Here is a 6,902-nt window from a genome sequence, read left to right as displayed (position 1 = left end):
GGACAGACACGTACCACTTGACCGTCAACACATCATATCACTTGCTTACACAGGAGAATCTACATGGACTTAGGAAGAGGATCTTGGATCTCTTCTTGGATAGGTTCATTGCTAGGATCTACAAACTGGAGTGGGACTTCAATGCTTTGGACTCTCTTGGAGAGTTTACCCGCAAGTTGCGGGAGATCAGGCATCATTATGCAACTACATCCGGAGTCACCGGGAGCTTGGCTTGGATGGTAGTGTAGTTGCTCTTCTAAACTCCTTATCTGATAATTTGGATTGCTACCTTCAAGTTGCTTACACTCACCCTCAGTAACCTTACAGTAGACTTATCCCCCCACCTGGGCAGTAGACCACTCCCAGCTCATTCACATTGAGAGCCACACCGACAGGCGGTTTGGTGGCGTTGTTGGCACTGATTTTGTTTTGGTTGACACCGGATGATTGGAGGCAAGAGATACAGGCAAGACGGCACAGACAAATTGGTCTGGCCTTTCCTCTTCTCATAGATTATTCAAAGAGCAGGCTGCTCAGTCTGGCTTGCCTTCTTCATACAGAATGATTACGATGCAAACAGCTTGGTCTGACCACACCTCTTCTCAGAGGCCCTTCACAGCGTAGACTGTTGAGTCCGGCTTTTGCCTCATCTTGGATTACCCTACCTATTGACAGACACCATCCGGTGGTGGTCCGTGCGGTCTCTCAATGACTGCTGCAGCTTACGGTAGCTTCTACAGGGTAGATCGCTTAGTCTGGCTTTCCTTGTTTCGGTCCTCAGAGGACGTTTACGGTGCAGATTGCTACATCTAGCCTTGAGTTTTTCACAGCTTAGCCGCCTGGCCACATTGGGTTGTAGGTTCACGCATTGACAGGATTCCGGTTAAGCTCCTTTTGAGGTTATTTATAGCAAACCACACCTTCCCTCAATCCTGGATAAGATATTTGTAGTTGATGAATATCTTCGAGAGAAAGCAGCAGATAAACGTCATCGTGATCTCAAGCTAGCTGAAGGAGAATTTGTTCTTCTCAAGTTTGATAAAGCGAGACTTAAGAAACAGGCTAATAGAAAAAGGGAAAGTTGTAAAAATTTTCAATAGATATTATGACCCGTTTAAGATTATTGTAAGGTGCAGTGGAAGTGAATGATGATAGTGCTCACGATGAGTGCTCCAAACTGTGCTCAAGGGTTCCTTTTACTTACGGAAGGGAGAGCATTCCGTTCTTCTTAGAGAGAGAGTGCGAGTGCAATGATCACAAACAAAGTGAATGCTACCGTGAATGAGAGTGCTGAGAATGAGAGAGAGAGAGAGAGAGAGATACGACACCAGACAGTTCTCAAATCTCCTCAAAGGGCCCCTCCCTCTCTATGGCAAGAGAGGTCTATGCTATAGATTGCACAAATCTGGTACAATGGTCTAGATGCTGTGAACTTGATGATGACAATGTCCACGACGACAATGGAGACTATGACGATGACGACAATGGTGTCGTCGTCAAGTCCGAGATCTGCGACAATGGCGATGATGATGGTGTCATCGTCAAGATAGGGATTGCGATGACGATGTCGATGACGATGTCGATGACGACGATGGTGTCGACGATGGCGGCGTCAAGGCTGAAAACTAAAAACGCTAGATGCTCTGCTAGGGATCTGCTGCTGTGGCAGTACTGTGGCCTGAAACTGCAACTACTTCGCCGGACTAGGGCTGAAATGCAAAAATCCTGGCTGATCTGCTGAAATCTGGAAACGCTAGGCTGATCTGGTACTAGATGGGGAATCTGGCAAGGATCTGCAACAGGAGTTGAAGGTTCTCGCGAGGCTAAGGGCTGAAACTGAAAACGCTGGTGATAGTGGCTGAAAACACTGATTTTCTTCTTCTTGAGAAAACGCTAGGGCTCCTGCTGAGGTGCTGCCTGACTGTTGGGTGCCTGCCTCCTTATGTTCCTGCTTCTTCTGAGTGCCCAATGGTTTTCTTTTATAGTTCTTTAGCAATTTGCCCTACTTACTTTTCCAACAAAAGTCACTTATTAATAAATAAGTGAAAAATGTGTACTTTGGCAAAAAAGGGTTGTATGCTCTGGAAAATGCTCATGATGGGTACTGAATGTCGTGCTAATGATCATGTTGTGTGCAATCAGAGGGTATGCAACTATTCTAAGTGCCTGGATATACACAGCCTGGGCATAGGCTCACAAAGGTTTCCTAGGCCTAAAGTGAGATACTCGTATCGAGCTGTATGACGTCGAGAGAGTGCGCCAACAACTCCTGGAACCCCCTGAAGAACTCTTCGCCAGCCCACTCTGCAACGTGGGTCGTGCGATACTTGAACTTCATGAAGGTTTGCAATGCTTACTTCCTTGGGCCGGGCCTAGGCGACACAAAACGATCTGTTACGGCTTCAATGCTCCAACTTCGTCTATGGTCGTGGGTCCACCTTCAAGAATCTCCGCTGAGGAATATCCCTGAAACCACTTCAAACTCAAAACCATAGACATACCCATTCCATGTAGAGTAACTGGAAAAATACTATTCGTCATAGTTACATGGGACGGTGGGTCGGGGTCGGGAACGGGGACGAGGACGTGAGGCTCACATTGAGGCTCGAAGTCCTCCTCTAGCTCCTCCAAAGTGTCTCGGCCATAGATGGATTCTCTTGTGCCATCTCCCACTCACTGAAGGAATCTGCCTTGTGTGTGACGCTCTTGGCAAGCATGCACAAGTTAACACTCACAAACACCAAATCATTTGCCCTCTGGACCCCAAGGCGATTCCTCTTCTTAGAGGCAATGTGGCTGTACACACTCCATAGTTGCTCCAAGCAACTAGTGGTACATGCTTGGCTAAGGACACGAACAGCCAAGCGCTGCAAATGTGGGCCATCTCCTCCATAGTCCTCCCACCACAAAACCGAGCGAATCTTGTTGCGATCAACCTGTGCATCTACACATCCATAGGAGCCCTTCTTTTGCCTGTAGTTGAGTAGCTCGTCTCTAATCTTGCGCCTAGTGTCACTGCTAGGCTCAAGGCGCTCCAATGCAAGCCGCCATCCTTTGCTCACCTCCTTGTCAGTCTCTTGACGCCTTCCCTGAAACTCAGGATCAAGCACATAAGCTGCCGCATGAAGTGGAGAGTAGTACCCATTCCACCTCGACTCACACAAGCCATGAATCTCCGCATACTGAATAGGGTCAAGCACAAGCTTCTCAAGTGTCTCTATCATCCGATCCATGGCTTGGTAGACTTTGCCGATGCATGGCTGCAAGCCATCCACAACTCGAAGCAGGTGTAGAATAGGTTTGACCATGGCATTAAAAGTCTTCACCTCCTCCGCGGCGTCGTTGGCCCATTCTCGGCATTTCAATCCTGTTGCTGATGTAGACTCCGGCATGGCCTGGAACTCATCACTGAGAAAGAGGCCCCTTGAGGCTCCGTCACATGTAGACAAGCAGCCTAGCATAAGCCAGTTGAATGCAAATCTTGTCTCTGAATATTTGAGCAAGGACAAGTGGCTCCTCTTTGAGAACTCATGGCACACTTTTTTGATGGTTGAGCACAAAGGAGACAATTCGAGAGGCGTCACTAATGGTCGGTGAAATCCATGACAAGTTCCCTATGTCCTTGAGGAGGTTATTGAGGCAATGCACCATGCAAAATGTGACATGGATGCTGGGATACATGCCCTCAATGATAGTCCCGGCTGCCCTATTTGATGCCTCTCCATCTGCAACCATACAAAGAACATTCTCCAGGCCAATGATCTCTATGGTGCTTGTCCACTCTGCAGCAAGCATCTCCGCGGCCTTGCCACTGTTGGATGCATCATGTGACTCCACAGAGTACATCTCCCCCCGAGAGTGGTCCACCATTCCGTGGATGGACCGCTTACGGGTGTCGCTCCATCCATCTACAAGGAGAGAGATGCCATTGGTCTCCCACAAATCCTTTGTTGCTTGGGCCGCTTGCTCCACGGCAAGCTTCTCTTTGTCAAGGAGGGTGGTACGAAGCCTCTCTGATGAAGGTGGCACATAAGAGGAGCCATATTCCCTTATTTTCGTAACCATCATTCGAAAGTATGGAGACCTATCCACACAAAATAGAGCATGTTGTGTTAGTATGGAGAGTCGAGAGTCGAGACCCCATAATGAATACAAAATGGGAGATTGCAATTTGTTTATGCCAAGGGAAACTCACCGCGAAGGATGGAAGGTAATGTGGTCGTGGAAGAAGAATCGGGCAACCGACCTATCCACCTCTTCCTTCAATTTAGGATTCCAATTTTTGTTGAGGGTGCTTTGGCGATGCGAAACGGAAGAGGACGGTGTAGATGCATTTGTCTTGAACGCTTGAGAGGTGGAGTCAAGGTTGGCTTCCCTTTGCTCTCGCGGTGTCGCCGTGGCGGAGGGATCAATGGAAACAAAACAGCCCCTCTTGGCCGCTTCCGTGACCTCATACACCACAAGCTTCTCAAGAAGCTCCAACCTCTTCTCGCGAGATACTCAAGGGCAAAACTTCACCTCGTGACTAGGTTCATGAAGAAGATGGGACATAGCTTGCATATCCATGGTCTTGCACCGCCACCTTTACCACGCGTGGTAGAGTCGACTTCGTCCCACCACGACCATGTTTGCACGGCGGGCCTCCTTCGAGAAGAGCCAGCTTGAGAAGTGGAGTTAGCTTGAGATGACATGATGGTGGAGAGAGAGTAGAGCTAAGAGGAGAGCTTGTGTGGAGAGAGTAGACGAGAGCTTCAAAGTTGAGAGGGTAGAAGACGGAGAGAGTGGGTAGAGAGACTCAAGGGTAGAGCTTGAGCCTTGAGCGCCTGTAGGTAGACCGTAGACGGCGTAGAGTATAGATAGTAGATGGTAGAGAGGAGAGCCTTCATTGAACTTGAGAGACGATGAGGCCCAAGGGTGCTTTTATAGCTCCCAAGGGCCAAAGCCCCCCAAAAAGTAGACGTTTGCTGCTATTGTCCGTTAAAAACGATCATTTTTTTTATTTTAAAAAAACTGCCCGTTCCCGGTTGTCCCCGTCCGTCCCCAGTACGGCAGGCTGCATTCTCGCCGGTCGGATGAAAATCTGGCTGTTCCCAGCCGTCCCACTCCGTCCCCGGCCCGGTTACGCCCGTTTTGCGTCCCTAAGCCCTGTCCCCTCCGTCCCCTATAACTATGCTATTCGCCCTAAATGATTGTGCATGCAATGCAAATGAACAAATTGACAGAGTGCCAAACCGTTCATCAAACACACGCAAAAAGTGAGATCGAATCTTGACTTTCTGACCGAAACCTATCAATTGTAGCAAATCACAACGGAAATGCCAATGCTTGATGGACAATCGTGGTCGTGCTCTTTCTGAGATTGTGTCATGCCAAGGAAGAAACATGGAAAATCGACTGACAAAACAGACGATCAGGAAACAATGTGAATTCCCTAAATGCAAACTTCTTTTCTTTTCGAGAGTGATCCGCATACATTCGTGCTCATCCGTGAGTGAATCATGTGCATCGTATAATACGGCATGCCTGGGAAAAGGGAACACAGAAAGACGGTGACGAAAATACAAGAAACCGTGACGAATGAGAAACTCGACCAATGCGTGCTGACTAATCATGCGAACACAAAATACTTCCTAAATGGGTTCTTTGGACCTCGACTCATAAGTCAAGATCGGTCCTGCCTGACTGATCGTATCTGCAATGAGGTTAGCTTCACTAGAAAAATCATCATCTAAACCATCATCCTTGCGAACAATCACATCTCTATCATGCAAAAAATACATGTCATGTTTCATAGAAGAAAGGACCGAGAGAGTTTCCTTCTCATGTTTCTTTTCAAGCTTTGCCTGCACATGAGAAATGAGAGGTAAAGAATGAAGACCCACCCCCTCACCACAAATGATTATGGGAGAGTCGCTTTTGGCATTTAGAGTGAGAGTATTGTCTACCCAATCAATGAGAGGGTTATGTTTACGACACCATCGAATGCCCAAAATGTCACAAACTGGTGACGCGGCAGAGCCACCTGGACACACACACCCCCCCAGTAGGTTGGCTGACTGTACGGAATCCTGCCATTGGCGCTAACAAGTTGACGTGGCTGTACGGATTCTCGCAATACGCGCTGGCTACTGACGTGGCAGTGTACGGACAGGCTGACGTGGCACTGTACGAATGTCCACTTTTTGCGTTGAAAGCAATGAACGGATTTTCGCAAATTACGTTGACAGCTTTTTACTGGGAGATTTGACCAGATGCTTTTGGAGATTATTGCTTTTGATTTTGAATGCTTTTGGGGCTCTGCTTTTAGCAACCCTTTGTAAACTCTTTATAAGTGGTCTTAGGAGGGGCTCTCTCTGCAAAGCATCTGGACACAGAGTCTAAGAGCGAGCACCCGCAAGCTCAAGTGTACTTTGCTCAAAGATTAATATAAAAATAATACCGAAAGGGACACCCGTCTTTGGGGCCAATATCTCTGGGCACGAAACTACGTCCGGCCGTGTCGACTCTCTTGTGATCTGTGAATAAATTTGAAGTGAATCTCTGCTGTGTCGCGGTAGAATCTTGACTTGGGGTTTCCAAATTTGTTACAGTGGTATCAAAGCACGGCCAATTTCTCTTCTACCGAGAAATCCGATTTCTTATTTCGCGACACTCATGGATTCCAAAAAGAATCAGTCGACTTCTTCTGCATCCGCTGAGGTGGGAAAAGACCACGCAGAAGATTTAAACGAATTAACAGAAGAAGAGTACGGCCACCTCGGCCTACTCAATATGAACTTCAAGAGATGCAACGTCGATAGCAGGTTGACGAGTGCACAAAGCAGAGAAAAAGGCAAATAAACTCAGATTTCGACCAGTTTCTGTGTTAGTGCAGTGGAATGAATGTTGAACTTTGCTCAAGA

The 6,902-nt window shown here is 47.7% G+C and overlaps 1 pseudogene; it reads right to left on the bottom strand.

Annotated features, from left to right (window-relative positions):
- Window positions 1-2,394: 2,394 nt before the first annotated feature.
- Window positions 2,395-4,691, bottom strand: LOC147445454 (uncharacterized; annotated as a pseudogene).
- Between the last annotated feature and the right edge of the window lie 2,211 nt (window positions 4,692-6,902).

Source organism: Adiantum capillus-veneris, chromosome 12 (assembly GCF_014529385.1).
Source record: "Adiantum capillus-veneris isolate H3 chromosome 12, ASM1452938v2, whole genome shotgun sequence".
NCBI classification, from domain to species: domain Eukaryota; kingdom Viridiplantae; phylum Streptophyta; class Polypodiopsida; order Polypodiales; family Pteridaceae; genus Adiantum; species Adiantum capillus-veneris.
This window is presented reverse-complemented; position numbering and strand designations above follow the sequence as displayed.